Consider the following 18,710-nt stretch of genomic DNA (forward strand, 5'->3'; position numbering starts at 1 on the left):
CACAGACCACCTTGCTCTCCCGGAGGAAGTCAGGGCTGGGGTCGCCGGGGAGGTGTCACGCTGGGAGAGCAGCAACTCAGGTCTCAGCGTTGCTCAGTGATTACTAGATCCTTTTTTGGAGGAGGGATGGGGATGGGGATGTTTTCAAATCAAACCGAGCACTGGCGCTTGCCCAGAAATTTGATTGACCTAAGGTTTCCTCTTAGAGAAGCGAAGTGACAGTCCCCCAGTCTGTCTTTCCCACCAGCCATCTAAGGACCCTGCCTGCCAGGGTGCCGGTCCCACGGCCTTCTGCCTCATGCCACTGGCACCTTCTAGAGGGTTCCAGCGTTGATTGCCTTGGTGTATTGTGTAGATTTCAGCTTCCCTCCTGCTCCAACCGACTCCCTCCCCTGCACGCCTCAGGCTCCCAGGCAGAGGGAACGCTCATCCCCGGGGCCTGGCCCCGCTCCAAGGGTACCCGACGGCATGTGAGCTGGGGCCCCGAGTGGGTGTAACGCCTGCCCACACCCTGCTCCCGCATTTTATCAAAGATCAAAATCAGGCCCTCACGGAGGATTTGACACTTCAGGCTGCAAGTCTCAGCGCAAGCCGAAGTGTTGCCGTGAAAATAAATACCGTAAGTCGACCTGGAGGAGGGAGCTGGGCACGCGGGCTGGGAACACGTCAGGAGGCCTTTGCAATGGGCTGTGTTTATCAGTAAACACTGCTCGCCTGGGCCAGTGCAGCCTGGACTTCGGGCTCACAAACCAACATTTTACACAAGTTCGGCGACAGATCCGGGGTGCCAAGTCAGAACACACCGTCCCTATCGACACCTCATCCGAGACATTTTTAATAAGAAAAGGCATTTTCAACAACAACCAAACAGTGTAAAGGACACACCCGGGGAGAAAAAAGGGTATTTCTTTAAATCGACTAGATGCAGCCCTGCAGAAAACACTCTGCAAAGTTCTTTTGCGGCTTTTGCCACAGACCAGGAACACTCTGTCAAATGTGGCCTGTCCCTTTAGGGGACCGGGGTCCACAGTCCGCTTCCTCATATGAGTGAAATCTAAGGCCCGGAGATGCTGGCAGAACGCGCTGGCAGTTCCCTCGCACTGATGTCTCAGAGGCCGGGGGTCCGCAGGCTGCGCGGGCTTGACTGGCTGGCGGGCTTTTCTGTAAAAGGCAGAGACTGGCCTAGATCTGAAGATTGAGCTGGGGAGCAAGTAACAGACACTCACCTGGTGTCCGAGAGGTTCGAGGCCTCCATCACATCAGCTACTCTGAGCAACGAGGCAGGCAGGGGAGCGGGGCTGGAGCGACAGGCCTGAACTCGACAAGAGCCCTGGGTTGGGGTGGGGGGTGGCAACACAGGGAAGAAGGCGGCTTTGTGGGTGGGATGGATGCCAGACAGGCTTTCTGGAGGAGGTGACCCTTGGCAGAGCCCTCAGGCAAGTGGTCACCAAGTCTCAAAGGTGACCCGCCTAGCAGGTCTTGTCTCTGCACTTCCTACACGATCCTTCCTAATTCTCAACCTAGAGCTCATGGAGGTCAGCGTTGCCACCCCTTTTGGTTGATGAGGAAGTTCAGGTAGGAGGTCAAGTCGTTTGTTCAAGGTTACAGTGTGAGCGAAAGGCAGAGCAGGGTCCTGGATCCAGGTCTGACTCCAAATCCCAGGTTCTGTCCACTAATTTCATGAGGAAGTTGGGGGGTGTCCCAGGTAGAGGCAATGACACCTATATCACACTCATCATGCATTCGTGGGTCAGCACACCTGCCTCATCTCTGCAGGGCCCTCAACCTCGCCCTCCCACAGCAATGCAGTTCACAGCAGGGACCCCTACCCGGGGCAGATAATTGTGAACCCCATCTCTAGCAGAGCAGAATGTCCTTTATTGACCAAATTCATCTATACGTCAGCTTTACCATGCGAGTCTCACCTGCCAGGCCACACAGGTTCTGAAGCTCCAAGGCCACGCTCTGAACTGGACAAAAGACACCAACGACCCAGCCCACCTCAGGGAGCTTGAGTCACCCGGGATGGAAGAGCACATGCTGACTCTTGGGAGGGAAGGTGTGGGGGGCAGCACTGCTGTGGGCGGGCTGCCTTGGACTTCTCAAGAACGACAGACACAAGCATTAGAAACGGAGACCCACGTCAGGTGGAGCCTGTTGCAAAGCCAGTCTGTAAACTTAGGCCAGGGACAGGCTGCTCACCAAAGCGGCCTGGTGTCCAGGAGAGAGACCGTGGCTGGGCCTGCAGAAGGTTCCAGACCCTGCAGACTTCCAGTAAGGGCACAGTTTACCCAGCACCACCACCACCTCTGCCTCAGTAATGACAACCGATTCACATGTATCATGTTTTCTTTGTTACTGGTCTGGGGTCAAGCCAAACTCCCCACGGGGCCATCAGTCACTGCCCACCTCTGCCTGTCTTGTGCCATTTGCACTCTCACCTTGAATGTGGCTTCCTTCTCCTGCCACAGGCTTCTGTGCACGCCGCCGCCGCCCTCCTGGGGTGCCGGGGCCAAGACTGACCCTTAACGGTGTGCTTCTGGGTCTCCCAGAGACTGCCGGGGTATCAGGCCAGGAGAGGCCCCACTGCCAACCCACGGGGTTACCTGGGGCTGCTGTGGAGGGTAGACGGGCCTGGACTCTGAGGGTCCAGTTCTTGCACCATCTTGGAGAGCTCAGCCAAGGGCTGTTGTTCCCTCTGTTTCCAACTCTGCAAAACTAGGATGAACCCAGCTGCTCTGTGGGGCCATGGTGAGTTTAGGGTCCATGCCTAAATGTGGCAAGACTTTGTTACGTGGACCCCTGAGGTCCTGCCGTCGATACTAGGATGGCAGCAGTGCACCCTGGGTGGCCTCTGCCGAGGTCCAGCCGTGGGCCACGGAGCAGCTCTAGACTTGCTGACGGTAAACTCTCCCTTTCTCAGTCTGTGTCTCCTGCCCCTGCTGACTTCCACCACCTGACCTGAAGCCACGCTGCCAGGAGATCAGAGGCCACTGCCCTGGCTGATGACATCCCGGAAGCACACACTCTGTCCCATCGGGAGGCAGATCAGCAAAGGGCAAACAAGTGACCTGCAGAGGCTTTGGACAGTTCCTGGAAAAGAGCTTATCCAAACTGCAGGGCAAACAGACAGACTCCTGTCTAAGGCCTGGACCCCAGACCCGTGGGAGATGCTTCACCCCAGCAGGGGTCAGGGCCAGCCTCTGAGCAGATGGCCAACATCACCTGCTTACACATTCAAGGTCTAACCACTGCCTGGTGTCTAGTGGCAGGAGCCTCATCCTGCTGCCCCCTTTCCCCTCCTCTGAATGTCCCAGCTCCCTGATTCTCCTTTGGAGACCGAGAGACAGCCCTGGATGCTCTGGTGAGACTGGGCATGTGGGTATATCCAGGAGTGGCTCAGCAGGGCAGCTGTGAGCACCACGGACCCACTTCCCACCCTGAGCTCTGCAACTTGCCAGTGTGACCTGGTACAGGGCATAGGGGGGCCACTGTGCCTCAGGGTCCCTATTCCAGTGTGGGCATAATAATAATAATTTCTCCAAACACCTTCAAGATTAGAAAACACGAAACAGAACCTGAAACAGCATCAGCACCCAATAAATGGAAGCTGTGAACTAAGATGCACGGCCCCCTAAACGCTCCAAGTGTCTCCCAAGTCTGCAAAGAGGAACTCCGGTGATACTCAGATGCGTATTCAAGAGAACTAACTTGTCCCCGGAGTTACAAAGTTCTCAGTCCCTGCACAGGAGGCTGCCTACGTGCTGTTGTGTTGCCCACGCTCCATCAATGCTGGGGAAGGCAAGGAGGGAGGGGAGGAGAGAGAGGAACTTTCAGGAGCTGTGGGCGGGGAGGGGTTTGTCCTTTGGGAAGTTTCCCCTCTGCTGGGCGTGACAGCTTTCTCATGGCCAAGAGAAGTCTGCTCAAGGTAAACAGGAACCCACGGTCCCCTGGGGGCAGCATGTACTAATCTGTTTCATGGATCCTCCCGTGAGAAAAGCCCGGAGCACCCTTCCACTTTCTACCTGGGGAGAGGGAGGCAAGGGACTGGCTGAGAGCCTTTGTTCAAAGGTGACAACATTCGTCACATGCATGAAAAAGTTTTCTCTCCCTAAAACCTTGGAGCCCGAAGAACATCATTTCTCTATGTCTGCTGGATGTGCACACTACTCGGCTGAACTCTACGCAGCTTCCTTTGTCCTCATTCAAAACAATTTCTCCCAGATCTTTCCAACTGCCCAGCTGAACTGGGATTATGGTCAACCATCACAGTGCATCTGGGAAAAGAAGTCAACACTCCTGCCTGGACCCTTGGTTCCTGATAGCCTGGGATCTGGAGTATGTCAGGAGACATCTCGGAGCCTGGATGTCCTCATGAGGACAAGATCTCAGTATGGGCAGCCTGTGGTCAGCTCCCTAAGCTTCTGTATCCATGACACCCAGCACATTCCAGCCCTAGCTGCATGAATAAAAAACACTGTTGCCTGCCCGACCTATGAGATATCCAGGATATAATGTACACAGATCACTTTGTAAACTCTGAAACATAACACAAAAATTGTCCCTTGCTATACATTATGTGCAATGAAAGTTGGGCTTCTCGGTGAGTTAGTGGGAAGATTATGTGGGTGTCTGCAGGTTGGGGCGAAGTTCACCACAGGTATGGGACCAATCAACAGGGTGAGTTGAAGACCTCTGTGAAAGGCCAGGTACTGCCAGGTCTCCAGTGTCTGTGTAATGCGGGGATTTGTTTAGTGCTGCATTTCCTGCCCTGAGTAGGTCCTCCTGGGCGCTCGCTGCTACAAATAGAACAGTGGCAGGAGCAGCGGGAGGGCAAGGAGCAGGGTTGGCATAGCACACATTTCGTTCCCAAAGGAGGGGCGTCCTGATGCGCTGGCACCGGGGGTTTTGCATTCCTCGCGGGGAGCTCGGGCGTCACCGCGCAAACAAAGCCGCTTTGCAGCTTTTCCTTTTGCTCCTCGCCATTGGCTGCCGGGCCGCGACCTCCCCCCTGCGCTGGCAGAAGCCCAGCGCCTTAGCTGGGCGCAAAGTCAGTCCCTCACCCTCGACGCACGGGGGGATGGGCACGGCTCTCCACAGCAGGGGGTGGGGCGGGGGGCGGTTGGTCGCAGTTGGCAGCGACTCGCGGCACCCGGCCTGGTTGCCCTTCACCTTTCTGTGTCCCTCGCCCGCCTCACCCGCCCTGGCAACTCCGCCACCTGTTGATGCGTCCATGTCCTCCCAGCTTGCGTTCCCATTCTCCTTTTGCATCCTGAGGTCCCCGGGACAAGGTCCTTCCCCTCTCGCCCCGCCCTCCACGCTACCCCGAGACTCGAGGTCACCCGCGCCTCTGCCCCGGGTCTAGACCAGTTCATTGCACAGACCCGCAAAGCCCAGAGGAGGAGGGGCCTGGGCGCCAGGCGGGAATCTCCACCCGTCCCGTAGGCGCGGGGCCGGACATGCGCCGACGCCCAGCCGCACGCGGTGTGCCATCGCGGCTCTGTGCCCACGCCCGGCAGTCCCTCCGCCTCCCCCGCCTCAGTTTCCCCACTGGTGCAGTGGCTGCGGGGAAGGAGGTGGGAGCCGCTGAGAGGGGCCCCACCCCGCCCCGCGGGCATCCAATCGGGCGCCGCCACCCGGGGGGTGTGTCCCACGCGGGGCGGGCCCGGGGGCGGGGCTTCCTGGCCGGCCACCCGCGCGAGCCGCAGCAGCTACCCGGCCCGAGCGGGGGCAAAGGGGCGGCGCGTGCCGCTGGGGCGCGGCTGGCACGGACGCGGGGAGGCGGCGCCGGGCATGGGCTGGGGACGCGGCGGCCCCACGGCGGGGGCAGCGGGCGGCGGGGGCGGAGGCGGCCGCTAGCGCCCTGCCCGGCGCCGCCTCCCTCCGCGAGCTCGCCCGGCGGACAGGCAGGCGGCGGACTGCGGCTCCAGGTGCCAGGGGGCGGGCGGGCGCACTCAGGGGTCTGCGGCCGGGACTTCCCCCGTCTCGCGACCCAGAGCGGCGGCGGACGGGGAGGGGCCCGGCGGCGCATGCGCGGGGCCCAGGGGCGCGGGGCGAGGGCGCTTGCGACCGGCTCTTGAGGGGGATCCCGGGGCCCAGGGGGCCGCCCCTTGCTCGGCCTCCCTACGAGCGTCCAGGGCCTGCCCCGAGCTCCGGCTTCCGCAGCTGTCGGTGGGGCTGGGGGCTGGGCAGAGGTGGAGGCCAGGGACCTCAGAGACATTGGGGTCCTCAGGTTGTCGCCCGGAGAGAAGGCCCACCAGGCAGGGGCATCGGGCGCACCCTTCCTTCAGCGTGGTCGAGTTTGGGCGTCGGCGACGGGGGGGCGTTTCCCGAGACCTACGGGGATCCCATAGGCGAGGTGGCCGGAGGCCCCGACAGACCGACCCTCCGGGCCGTGCGCGGGGCGGTTAGGATCCGACGGGAGAGACTCACACGCGGGTTAGTTCACCTTTGAGGAACTTCCCCACTTTGCGCCTGAGCGCAGTCGGGCGACCCAGACGGGCCGGGCCGGGCCGGGCGAGCCCAGGGCAGTCTCCGCCACGGGACTTCCTTCCAAGCCCGGGGCCCTCGCGTCCGGCGCGGGGCGTCGGCGCACAAGTCTCCCCAAGTCCCCGGCTGCGCAGCTTGGTGCTGGCGGAAGTCCGGAGGGTCGGTTCTGCCGCACGCCTTCCCCAGACTAACAGGGAACAACTGCACGGCCGTGCTTCCCTCGCCTTTCTCAGTTTAAAGGCTGGACTCCGTGCCCCAAATGTCAAGGTTCTTTCTAAGAAAAGTCTGCAGTTGTATAATGTGTTGGAGTTCGTGGGGCGCTCCGGAACGTTCGGGGCTGCGTGCCCACCCCGGTGCCAACCACCTCTCCGCGAACCAGCGAGCCCCCTCCTCTCCCAGGGCTGCTTGGGAAGCGGTGTGGGCCGGGCCGGGAGGGGAGCGAGGGTGCAGGGTCTCCTGGGGACGACCCCACCACACTATGGCCGTTGAAAAAGCAGGGTCAGAGTGACTTTCCTCTTCCAAGGTGGTGGAGAGTTGGGGAGAATCCAGAGGACATATCGTAATCATTTCCTCCTTTACCTTCTTACTGCCAAGGCTGCAGTGAAAGGCCCTGCCTCTTCTGTGAAGTAACAGTTCGTGGCAAGACAAGCCCAGAACCAAGACGCTGTCATCACAGGTAAACGGAAGGTTCGATTTACTCATTTTTCCAGACTGCAGTGTTTAAGTGCTGCTTCCATTGCCCTACAGACTAGCACTGGGGGTTAATTATTACTTTGTGATGCAATGTTAGGTATATTTTCATTTCTTCGAAAGTCAGATGAATTGAGGATAGATTCTCTTTTAAGTTCTGAAAACTTTATGGCGTCAATGTCACTGGGCACTTCTTTCTGGCAGGCTGGTTCCATGTGATTTAAAACCAGTTAATATAACTGTGAGAAATGTTTTTATTTAACAGACACTTAAGTTACAGACACTTGAGAAGTGAAGAGCCATCTCTTAGCTGTTTTAATTCCAATTTGAATAGCAAGCAAGTGGCCTTCTGAGCTAGCAGGTCTGGTCTAGAACTGCCCTCAGCCAGGACAGTGGAACCCTAGAGAAGCACGCAGGTGGTCTGGCTGCGTGGTCACTGTGTGAAGGGCCAGGCAGTGAGCTTGACAAAATTCTCTACAACTTTGAAGCAACAGCTAATTAATTGATGATAGAAAAAAATTATTTCCCTCTTTTCACGTCTTAAGACATAAAAATTACTCCGTAATCATAAAATAGTTCTTTTTACTAGCTCATGTTTGTCCAACTTGTAAAACAGATTTTTAAACATAGTATGTGTATGTGGGAGAGAGAATGGGAGGGAGGGAGGAAAAAAACGTTTCTTCTATATAACTATTGTGTGATCTGCTTATTGACTGTTAGGTTATGAAAAACCTTTCCATGTGAATAAATGTGTTTGTGTCTTATCATTTTAAATGTCCATATGATATTTTATTGTGTTTAGATACAGTGATTATTAGGCCAGTCCTTTTATATATATATATATAAATTTAAAAACTCATTTATTCTAGAACTGTTTACTGACTAGCTGCTGTGGGCTGTTGTGCTCAGAATTGAGCCAGGCAACAACCACAGATCTGCTCATGAAGATAATGTTTACCAGAATCTAAAAGAAGATGAACCTGGAGTGCAGAAAGGGAAATATTTTTGCCACGACACCTTGTTGTGTAATGATTGGTAGCCAGTGGGTTTTTTTCTTGCATGTTGTCTGTGAACATCTGTGTTTTTATAATAAGGATTCTTTAAGTAATAGCTTTAAAAAAAAACTTTTATTAAAATGTTTCTTTGCTTACTGTAAACAGATTTCAAACATGCCAAGTTCTGTTTCCTCTCTCAGTCTGTGTGTGATGTATTCTTCATGGCAAATAGAATGAGTGTCTTAATTTCCAAGTGACCAGAGGTTTTGGTGAACGATTGTAATAATTTTTTGCATTGCAGTTAGAGGATGCAGTTAGAGGCCTGCATAATTTCTGCTTCTTTTGGGATTTGAGGGCCCCTGTTTTTATTTCTGTCCTTGGCAGCTTGGTTTAGAGTCACAGACTCTATATGTTTCATAGACATTTCAAATAATGATATAGTTTCTGTCTGTAGGACAGACATTTGCTGGATCTTTTATTTCTACCGTATTAATTACATAGAACAAGTTAGCTCTCCTCTAAGGCCATGTGGTTAGGGTAAATCGGGCAAGGAATTTTAATTTCCAACTTGGTGTTAGGATAGTTTTAAGAACCAAGCAGGAAGAGCCCTAGGTGTCCCAGAGGACTGTATTCAAGAGAACTCATTTATTCTCCCAAGTATTTCCTTCACTTTCCTGTAGCGACCTGTCCTGTGGGTAACAGACATAACCTCGTCTGATGTGCTCGGTGTTTGGAGTCATGTTCCTTCTTTTCTTCTAGAGCACTTAATTAGCATCTTGTGGAAGAGTGTATGCACATCAAAAGGTGAAAAATTTGCTCCTCACGAGTCAGACCTATTATAGTTATTTCAGTGGTTGAGCTGCATTTGTTTTGAGGTCAGCATACAGTACAAGAAAGAGGATTGGAGTGTTTTGCTTTCCATCAGGGAAGCAGCTTGACATAGTGGAAAAGGCACTGGGTCTTCGTGAGATTTGATTCTCATCCCTTCGAGGCCACCTGCCAGACCTCGCCATCTTTGTCCACCTCTCTAAAGGCTGTTTTCTCTGTGCATAATGGAGTTCCTCTCCGATCCACCTCTCTGAAGGATTGGGAGGCTCAAAAGTGGTGGCTCACATGAAGATTCTTTGTAAAATGTAAAAAACCGTCGTCAGCGCAGGCAGTGTCACACTGCACTGCCTGCTCTCCCTGAGCCGGGTCTGGTACCTGAACTCTGTTTGCTCTGACCATTTTGTGAGTTTCCAAAGGCTTTCGGAAAGAAACGCATCCCCTCGACCCTGCATATATATACTTTTTTTTTTTTTTCATTTTTGGGTAGGTAAACCGTAGTCCTACCCTAGTAGGAATGAAACTGTCATGAGTGGTTTGTGTTTTCTCTGTCTGTGGCTATGCCCTCAAGTTTTGATGGTGATGTACTTAGCATCGGTCCTCACTCCGGTACACCTAGACCGTGAAAACAGTTGTTCCTCATCCTTGGAGGGTCTGTGGAAACGCAGGCTGGATGAGATCTTCCCCAGCTAGGGCTGCTCCTCAGTGCTACCCATGTCTCTTTCCCCATGGAGTCGACCTTGATAAGAGCGGAGTAAGTCTTACTCATCGCTGCCTTGCTGGTCCTGTATACCTAGGAGTGGCTTACCCCATCCCCCACATCCGCAGGTTCTGTATCCACCAATTCAACTGACCGAAAATATGCAGGGGGAAAAATATTCCAGAAAGTTCCAAAAAGCAAAACTTGAATTTGCCGCACACCAATAATTGCTTACATAGCATTTACACTGTATTTACAACTATTGACATAGCCTGTATGTTAGGTATTATAAGTAATCTAGAGACGATTTAAAATATACAAAGGGTGCACGTGGGTTATATGCAGATACCACACCATTTTATATAAGGGATGTGAGCACCTGCAGATTCTGGTACCCGAGGGCGGGGGTCCTGGAACGCATCCCGTGAGGATGCCGAGGGATGACTGCTCATTGACCAGATAAGGGATTAATAGAATTTAGTTCAACAAGTGCTAATCGATGGATGTTTTCTACAGCCCTCAGATGGGGGTGGGAGCTGGCTGGCGGGGGCGGCGGGGGGGGGGGGCGCTAGCAGCGCAGCAGGGGGCCTCCCACCGCAAGAGGATTTTCCTCAGGCATTTTGCAGCTTGCCTTGAATCTGCCGCAGCGAGAGCCTGTCCTTCCATCGCCACTAGGCAAGCGTGGCTCCCAGCGCAGAGGTGTTGTAAAGATTGCGGCTCAAATTATTCTATTCAGAATCATCACTAGAGTTGGGGGGTATTAAGCATTAAATAGACTTTGTCTGAGACGGCTTGAGAATCTGACAGAGAAGAATGCCCTTTTCCTGCAAGATCGTGGATTCCAATTCCAAGTAACTGACTCAGTGGGGGAAGGGGAGCAGTGTTTGTCTTAACAGGGCCAGGGTCCCGCTGGCCCTCTAACTGCGGCGATAAAGGCACATGCAGGAGAAACTGGAGGAAGCACTGATTTAACGTCTTCTGTGTTCCGGGAGGCAGCACTCATCTGACTGCTTTTATTTTGCTCTGCTTAAGGAGATCTGTGAATAAAGAGACCTGTGGTTTCTGTTCTGACCTGCTTGCTTCTACACTTTTAAGTTAAGAGACCACAAATAAACCTTTGAAAAAGTAGTACCTTGAATAGTGAGAGCTGGGGAAGCAAATACAGAGTGACTGATGGTCTCAAAGTTTATGAAGCTTTGTAGGAAAGGTTGGGTTTGATAATATAGTTACGTAAACAGTATGTTGTAGTTCCCCCCCCCCCCCCCATTTTAGAGTGAGTGAGGCACCAAGTTCCTTGCAGCCATTTGTAACTGAATAAGTCTGTGGTTATGTGATAACCACACTGAGGTGACAAATTGCCAAGCTCTAGTAAAAGAGACCCGGTTACTTAGAGGTTGACATGTGTATATATATGCCCTTTTCTGAAGTAGGCTAAGAAGGTGTCACATGCCCGTTTATTTATTTGTTTTTACAAGATTTTTTTAAATGGAGGTACTGGGGATTGAACCCAGGACCTCAGGCATGCTAAGCTTTCCCTCTACCACTGAGCGCGTCCTCTCCCATTGCCTGCGTATTGAAATGCAAATTTGTAGTGAAGTAATATGGCTTGTAAAATACAGGATTGCAGGATTAAGTGACAATCAAATCTTGACGATCTGAAATCAAGTTTTCTAATATCCCCTATATGTTAAATGGGATTATTTTTTTTTACCCAAAGAATCTCTAGAAGCGTTTTCAGGCAGCGTTCCCTGCTGGACAAGCTGACATCTATTAGGCTGCCAGCAGAAAGAGGGTGTTCCCCTCTGTGTAGGATTATGAATAAATTCGATACATTCTAGCCTGTAATTTCTTTTTGGCTCGTTCCACGGGGCAGCTTGATACGTGGGTTAGTGTCGTTTATTCACTGTCCACTCACTTTCTATTTCTGTTTGTCTAACTGTGTGCTAGGGATGGGAGTCTCATGAATGACGTGTAAAAGGAACATTGTTCAGAGAAATCTGAAATTTGGTTTCAATACAGTAGCGTCTCTCGGTGTGTGGAAATTGTTTACAAAACCAGCAGGCAGATACCTTGACGGCATCCTTGGGTTCTAGGATTTGTGGGGAGAGCACTTTGCTTGAGTGTCACAATTATTATTTCTTCCCACTTTGCAACACGTTGCAGACTGCGTCCCCTGGTCAAGGCGAGGGGACCTCTGCCCCATCTCTGCAGAGTCCTCCTGATGGTCCACAGCAAGCAATCCAGAGTGCATGGAAGTTCAGAAAATGACTTTATTTCCCTCTTTTCCTTAAAGAAACCCACTTGCTGAGAGCATTTTCCAGAAGGAAAGACATGCTCTTACCATAGCTCTCAAGTCATAGAAATAAACCCAACCCGTGGCATTCAGTGAGGAGTCCTGAAAGAGATGAATGGTTAAAAGAAAAAAACAAAGTTCAGTCGTGCAGACATGTTGATGGCGAGAGCTTGACCTAAGAAGAAGGCTTTGAAAAATAAGAGGCGTGAAGAGAAAGGTGAAGGATGGAATATTTAGAGGCATCGGTGGCTGCTGTTCCTTGAGCGAAAAGACCAGCACAGACAGGGTTAAAAGAATGTGAGTGACAAGTGATGACTGCAGAACGTAGGGGTGGAAATGTTGGTGCCTGGAGAGTTTGTCAGGGCCAGAGTAAGAAGGTTCTGGCCCCGGGGGAGAAGGTAAGACGGGGGCGCCTGCACTCGCTCAGGTGGGGAGACGGAGGACCCATCCCTAGCAGTGGCTGGAGGAGGACTGCCCGGCCTCCGCTGGAGCAGCCTGAAAACCAAAGATTGTAACCGCCAGGGAGTCCAGACCCGGCGCTGGTGTGTTGAACTGAAAGAGGAAAGTTACGCTCCTGGCTGAGGGTGACAGCAGCTGGTGACGGAGGGAGGTTTACGTGGGAAGCTTTCAGTGAAGAGCTGTGGCCATTCTTTCCAAGTCCCAGCTTTGTGCGTGAGTGTCGTGTAAAGACTAGCAGCATATCAATATACGAAGAGAAAACGGGGTATTTTCTTTCACTCCGGAAACCAAAAATTATTGACTTTTTCCCTGCTGCATTCTCTTTACTTAGGTGAATCTGACAAAGTCAGCTTTTAGTGTCTAGGTCAGAAGTCTAAGTGAAAGTGAATATTTAACCACATTCAAGGACGGCAGATAATCTTTAATACTAATAGAGGCACAAGACTTAAGAGAAAGAAGAATCTAGAAGGGAAAAAAAAAAAGCCAGAAAAGCAGATACAGCTGTGGCTGGGTCACGGACTGATACAAGAGCTCAAAACCTAGGACGCACTCGGTGAATTCAGATGTGGGCTTTCTTTGTAGAGTAAATCGTCTTCTAGAAGGTGTTTCGGGAGGATCTGTGTCAGATCTGCTGTGGTCTCTTTGAAATGAAAACTCTGAGAGACAAGAGTAGCAATGAAAACTTAGAACTCTGCAATTAAAAGCAGTGACTTGAAAGAGACCAAAAGGTGCGATTCCAACGTCAGGTATTAAAATCTCATCCATCCAGCTGCTGTCTTCATATCTGTACATGTGACGTTAAACTGCTGGAGGACCGGGAAGACGGAAGTTCTCTTTCTGGCCGTGTGTGTCCCTTCCTTGGAGCCCTCCTGGCTCGCCCCTCCCTGTGCCAGCATTTCATCTCCACAGTTGTCTGGATCTAGCCAGCCTTGCCCCTACCTGGAAGACCCTGCATTTTTTCATTGCTGTCGTGACCTTGGGTCCCACATCCACCAGCCTTCCTGACATCACCCTGACCCTCCCAGAGACTCAAACTCAGAGTGTCCGGTTCTGAGACCCCACCAAGTTTTCCCTCCCCAACCCCGGTCTTCCTCGCTGTCCAATAAGTGGCCTTCCTGCCCCCTCTTCCCACTGGGGCAGTGGAGGCAGGACAAGTGCAGGGTCTTGACTGACTGCTCAGGCAGACTGCTCATCCGGCCCGCGCCTCAGTTTTCCTGTCTACAAATGGGGCCAATACTAGTGCTGTGTGGCACAACCTGCGTGGTTGTGCCTAGCACGTAGTGAGAACGCTTTAGCTGTTTCCTTGCTTGTTACTAACTCTCCGGCCTCAACGGGGACTCATGTGTCCTCATTTACCAGCTCCTGTGGTGACTGGGAGGGCAGAGGCCTGACTCTTAGGGGCTGGCATTCTTCCCTCGTGACCAGATCCTCTGCCGCACCTGGGACCCTCCCTCACCCTGCCTCATCTCCACCTCGCCCCCTTACCTCTACCCTCTACCCTTGAGATCTCAGCTGAAGATTACTTTCTCAGGGAAACCTCTCGGGACTGCCTGCCCCAGTCGGGTCTCTGCTACAAGCACTTACAGTGCCCGGTGCTTTTCCCATGAGCGTGCCCATTACCTGTTCATTTGCGTGGTGTCTTGAGGAAGTGGCTCTCTCCATCCTGCCCCCCTGGGGGGCCGGAAACCACAGCTGCCTCCCTTTGCAGCGCCCTGGATGTGCTACCGGCAGGAGTTGCAGGACCTGCTCTGTGAACATGCAGCTCCGGTCAGGCTACCCTCCATTTGACATTCCTTCAGGGCTTAATCAAACGCCACCTCCTTCAGGAAGCTGTCCTTGATTTCCCCCCAAATGAGAGGAGGGAATTTTGTCACTCTCCTGTAGCAGTTTGAATCTCTCTGATTTGAGATATTCTGCCTTCACCCCAGGAGATGTTTATTGAGTACATCGGTCGTTTATTCCTGAAATCGTTCATGTATTTGACAAACCTTCAGTGAGCACCTGCTACATGCCAGGCAGTGTTCTAAGTACTGGGGACAGCAGTGACAGGCAGCAGGTTCCATCCAGGGAGGCAGCGGCATTTTCACAGCCTGCCACCAGAAAGCGTTGCGCTACATGACGGACTCCTAGGCTCCAAGGGGAGGCAGCTACCAAAGCGGTGTGGCGCGTGGTGGTCAGAGCCAGTGTAGACGGTCGGATAGCTGAGGCTGCTCTCCCCCGACCAGCACGGCGTCCAGTGGGGCAGCGGCATTTTCACAGCAGTCTGCCTGTGTGGCTCAATAAACGTTTGTCTTTAAAATTCAGAATTTCCTTTCACTAAAGGAACTAAGTTGGGAGAAAGGAAAAGAGTGAATAAAAATTATCCAAGCAGGTGTAGTTCCCCTGATGCGTATCTTATTATTCCACTTACCGTGAAGTGCTCGAGGGAAAGCCTTCTGGCCCGCTTGGGTCAGCAGGGTTTAAGTCTGAGATGAACACTCTCATCTCGCATTGGATGACCTGTTTCCAGGAAACACCGCACGTTTGGCTGTGGTGTCTGCCTTCTCTTTGTCGCCAAGAGTTCAGCGTTAAAAGCAGATGAGCCTTCGGACCAGGGAGTCTGTCTGAATCATATGAGCATGGTAATTGCTCCCTGAAAGGAGCAGGGACAAGGACTTGCAGGGACATGAGCTGGGTCATGTGTGCCGTTAGTGTGACATCATTTGGTTTCATAGAAGTGAGTGAGGCAAATTAAATTCTTCCCTAGACGAACGCAAGCCCCTTTCCTAGGCTGATGAACAGAGAGTGAAGTGTGTCTTCCAGGGCTGCAGGTGGCTTTGTGGCTGGGGTGATGGGGAGAGAGGCAGCTGTGTCCTGCCCGGGAAGTTATCAGCCCAGTTACGTTGGTGGGAGCAGGGCCGGCTCCTGGAGGTACCAGCTTCCAACAGCAGACTCGCCCAGGTGGTGGAGATGGGTATGAGGTTTTTTTAAAGTCGAGTTTACTGAGGTATAATTGACTCACAGTAAAATTCATCCTTTTTTTTTTTAATTGACGTGTAGTCGATCTACAATGTTGTGTTAGTTTCTGGTGGAGAGCACAGTGATTCAGTTATACGTATATATATTCTTTTTCTTTATAGGCGTTTTTTGGCATTCTTTTTCGTTGCAGTGTAGTCAGTTTACAACGTTGCGTCCGTTTCTTATAGGCTATTGAATGTAGTTCCCTGTGCTCTGCAGTAGGACCTTGTTTTATATTCAGTAGTTTGAATCTGTTAATCCCAGCCTCCTAATTTATCCCTCTCCAGTCTTTCCCCCCAAATTCATCTTTTTTGGATGGACAATTCTGTGCATTTTGAAAATCATCATGGCCTGTTTTCTTGCTGGATGTCAGTCAGAGGTGCCCACATTCCTTCCCTCGTGGCCCCTGGGTTGTCAAAACCTGCCACGTGGGTTGCACCCACCTCCTGCTCTAAGTCTCTCTGACCCCCACGCCCGCTTCTGCCTTGTTGCAGCCAGGGGAGGTTCTCTGCTGTTCAGGGCTCAAGTGATCGGGTTGGGCCCACCTGGAAAATCCAGGCCACTCTCCCCTCTCAGGGTCTGCACTGGCGTCAGTCTCCCGTGGCCACCATAACAGGGCGCCACAACGTGGGGGGCTTTAACAACAGAAATTTGTTCTCTCGCAGTCTTGCTTGGAGGCCTGCAGTCTGAAATCAAGGTGTCGGCAGGGCTGTGCTCCCTCTGAGGCCCCTTCCTTGCCCCCTCTTAACTTCTGCTGGTGCCCGTCCACCCTTGGCGTGCCTTGGCTTGTGGGAGCACCCCTCCAGCCTCCGCCTGTCCTCACGTGGCGTTCTCGCTCTGGGTGTGTCTGTGTGCAAATCTCCACTTTTTATGAGGACGCCATTCCTATTGGATTAAGGGCCACCCACTCTGGTGTAACCGCATCATAACTGCATCTGCAGAGACCCCGTTTCAAATAAGGTCACATTCTGAAGTGCTGGAGGTGTTAGGATGTGGGGGACACAAACGAACCCATGATGGTACCCTTAGGGACATCTTTGGGGCCACTATTTGGCATCACTCCGTGGGCGTGCCCTCCTGGAACTCACAATCAGCGAACGCCGTTCAAGGAGGGGTGGAGCACTGAGACCGCTAAACGTGTCCTGTTCACGCTCGAAGGTGGGTGACATGCCCAGTATCCAGCTCTGTCGATTAAGGGCAAATCTGTAACATCAAAGCAAAAGAGCCGTGACCAGAGTTGCCCAGTGCATTAGGCGGCTTAGGTAGGGTTGGTCGTGTGGACCTTACACGGTGGGAGGTCGGTGGGAGGACGGTGGGAGGACTGGGGAGTGACAGTTATGAATCACAGCACTGCAGGTGCAGAGCCCAGCGGCCCCTTCTTTTCCCTCCATCAGGCTGGTGCCAAGGTGAGAGCACAGATGTTGGGAGGGGCTGGGGTGCCAGGAGGTGGTGGGGCCCCATCAGACCCCCCCCAGCTTCGTGTCTCATTACAGGAAGGAAGGACACATAAGTTTGCTCACTCCCCATGGGGGGAGGCCCTCTCGGACCCCCTGATTTATAGTGGCTGCCCCTCTCCCACCCAGTCTCCATCTCACATGGTGTAAGTTTCATTGATTCGTTTCTCACTGATCTCCCATAGAATGGCAGCTCCTGGAGGACAGGGGTGTGTGTCTGCTTTCTTCATGGCTGTGCCTAGACTGGCTCCACCAGGGCCTATCACAGGAGGCACCCAGAGATTTGCAGATGCTAACTATTATATATAAAATAGATAAACAACAAGTTTCTTCTGTGTAGCACGGGGAACTATATTCAGTATCTTGTAATGACCTATAATGAAAAGGTATATGAGAACCAATAGATGTGTGTCTGTGTATGACGTGTGACTGAGACATGATGCTGTGCACCGGAAATTGATGCAACATTGAAAACCAACTATACTTCAGTTAAAAAAATAAATCTGTTGAGTGAACAAAGATTTCCGCTCTGCTTAATAATCTATGCCCTCCCGCTTGCTGAAAAGATGATGGTTTTTCTCTTTTCAAATTTTTTTTAGCATCTGATTAGCAGGTTGTTGTTATTTCAGTAATACTGCCTGAATATGAGGAAAACCTTAAGGAAATACCACTTTTCCATATTCTGGTCTACGGATTTTATTGAAGAGCACAGAAATACTTCTTTGTAGCTCTGGAAGTGAAAAATAAAGAGAAGAACAGCCATTTCAAACTGTGGAGCTGATAAATAGTCAGTGGTTTAAAAATGTTAAGATGAGGGCCCCATTTCTGATAGTGGCTTCACAGTTTGGAATTCAGCTCAAAAAGGTGGACAGAATCTTTAAACATGTGTCAAGGCTTTGGCAAGCTCATGAGGTGGTGAACAGTTGCCAGGCTGAGATCTGGAGAAGATGGAAACGTGACATTTGTGTTCATTTTGTCACTGGGGGAGGGCAATTTATGGAAGATGGAGTCAAGGACCCAAGTAGCCCTTCTGTGGGGCTGAGTCAAAAATTGGGATAGAAAGCCTCCAAGAAGGCAAGACCCTGGTAAATATCCCAAACTCTTGAGTTGGGGCCCCCAACAGCTGCCCCCGAGGAATCCAGGTAGCCTAGAAGTCAGTCAGCTGCTCAAGGCCTGAAGGCCTGTTTGAACTAATCTCAATTCTTGAAGTTGGATTAAGGTGATTCCACGTTGCTAGGACCTCGGATGCCTGGCAGAAGCCAGCAGTATCCTCTTCAGGGGAACAGAGCATCATCCTCAGCCTCTATTTCTATGAACGATTTTTCAAATGCAGACAGTCCCCACCTTGCACAGTCCCATTATGCACAGACTTCATTTCCATGCCTCTTTAAATGACACTAGTCTCCCTACACCAGGGCTTATGTGTTAGTTCCAGGGATAAGAACTGAGTAGCTGCATAAAACAGTCTGCACTGTCAGCTCCCCAGTCTGCAAATCACAGCACAGATAACAGAGGCGCCTACGGACCAAGCCCCTCCCTCCTTTCAAAGTCTGCCTGTGATTGGTCCCTGTGCATCTGTCAGTCAGATTGTGCACAGACAGCAAAGTGTGTGGTCGTGTTGCCTCCTTGTCTCCCTGTGAAAACCCATGTGACACTTCCTAAAAATGGCTGAGTGACAGAGGACACGGCCAACAGAGATGAAAGCACAGCAAATAAGTGAAAAACGGTAACGCGTGAAGTAACGTTAGAATCGGACAGAAGCGGAGTTCTAGAAGACGTCGCTGACCCTGGGGATGGGGACACTCCTG

At 52.0% G+C, this 18,710-nt stretch overlaps 1 protein-coding gene and 1 long non-coding RNA gene across 4 annotated transcripts in view; one reads left to right on the plus strand and one right to left on the minus strand.

Annotated features, from left to right (window-relative positions):
• Nucleotides 1–805: 805 nt before the first annotated feature.
• Nucleotides 806–5,692, minus strand: LOC141579471 (uncharacterized). Its single transcript, XR_012510999.1, has 2 exons — nt 2,442–5,692; nt 806–1,161 (listed from the first exon to the last, which is right to left on the minus strand). It is a non-coding gene; the product is annotated as an uncharacterized LOC141579471 (long non-coding RNA).
• Nucleotides 5,693–5,792: 100 nt separating this feature from the next.
• PPARA (peroxisome proliferator activated receptor alpha) overlaps nt 5,793–18,710 on the plus strand; it is a 65,241-nt gene continuing 52,323 nt past the window's right edge. The window contains exons 1-2 of one of the 3 annotated variants that reach the window (XM_074375739.1): nt 5,793–5,930; nt 7,084–7,165. The gene's annotated coding sequence lies outside the window, so the exon portion shown is untranslated. Of the gene's footprint in view, nt 5,931–6,024; nt 6,439–7,083; nt 7,166–18,710 lie in introns of those variants that run through there. The other 2 variants (XM_074375736.1, XM_010960152.3) reach the window with 2 other exon arrangements.

Source organism: Camelus bactrianus, chromosome 12 (assembly GCF_048773025.1).
Source record: "Camelus bactrianus isolate YW-2024 breed Bactrian camel chromosome 12, ASM4877302v1, whole genome shotgun sequence".
Lineage (NCBI taxonomy): Eukaryota > Metazoa > Chordata > Mammalia > Artiodactyla > Camelidae > Camelus > Camelus bactrianus.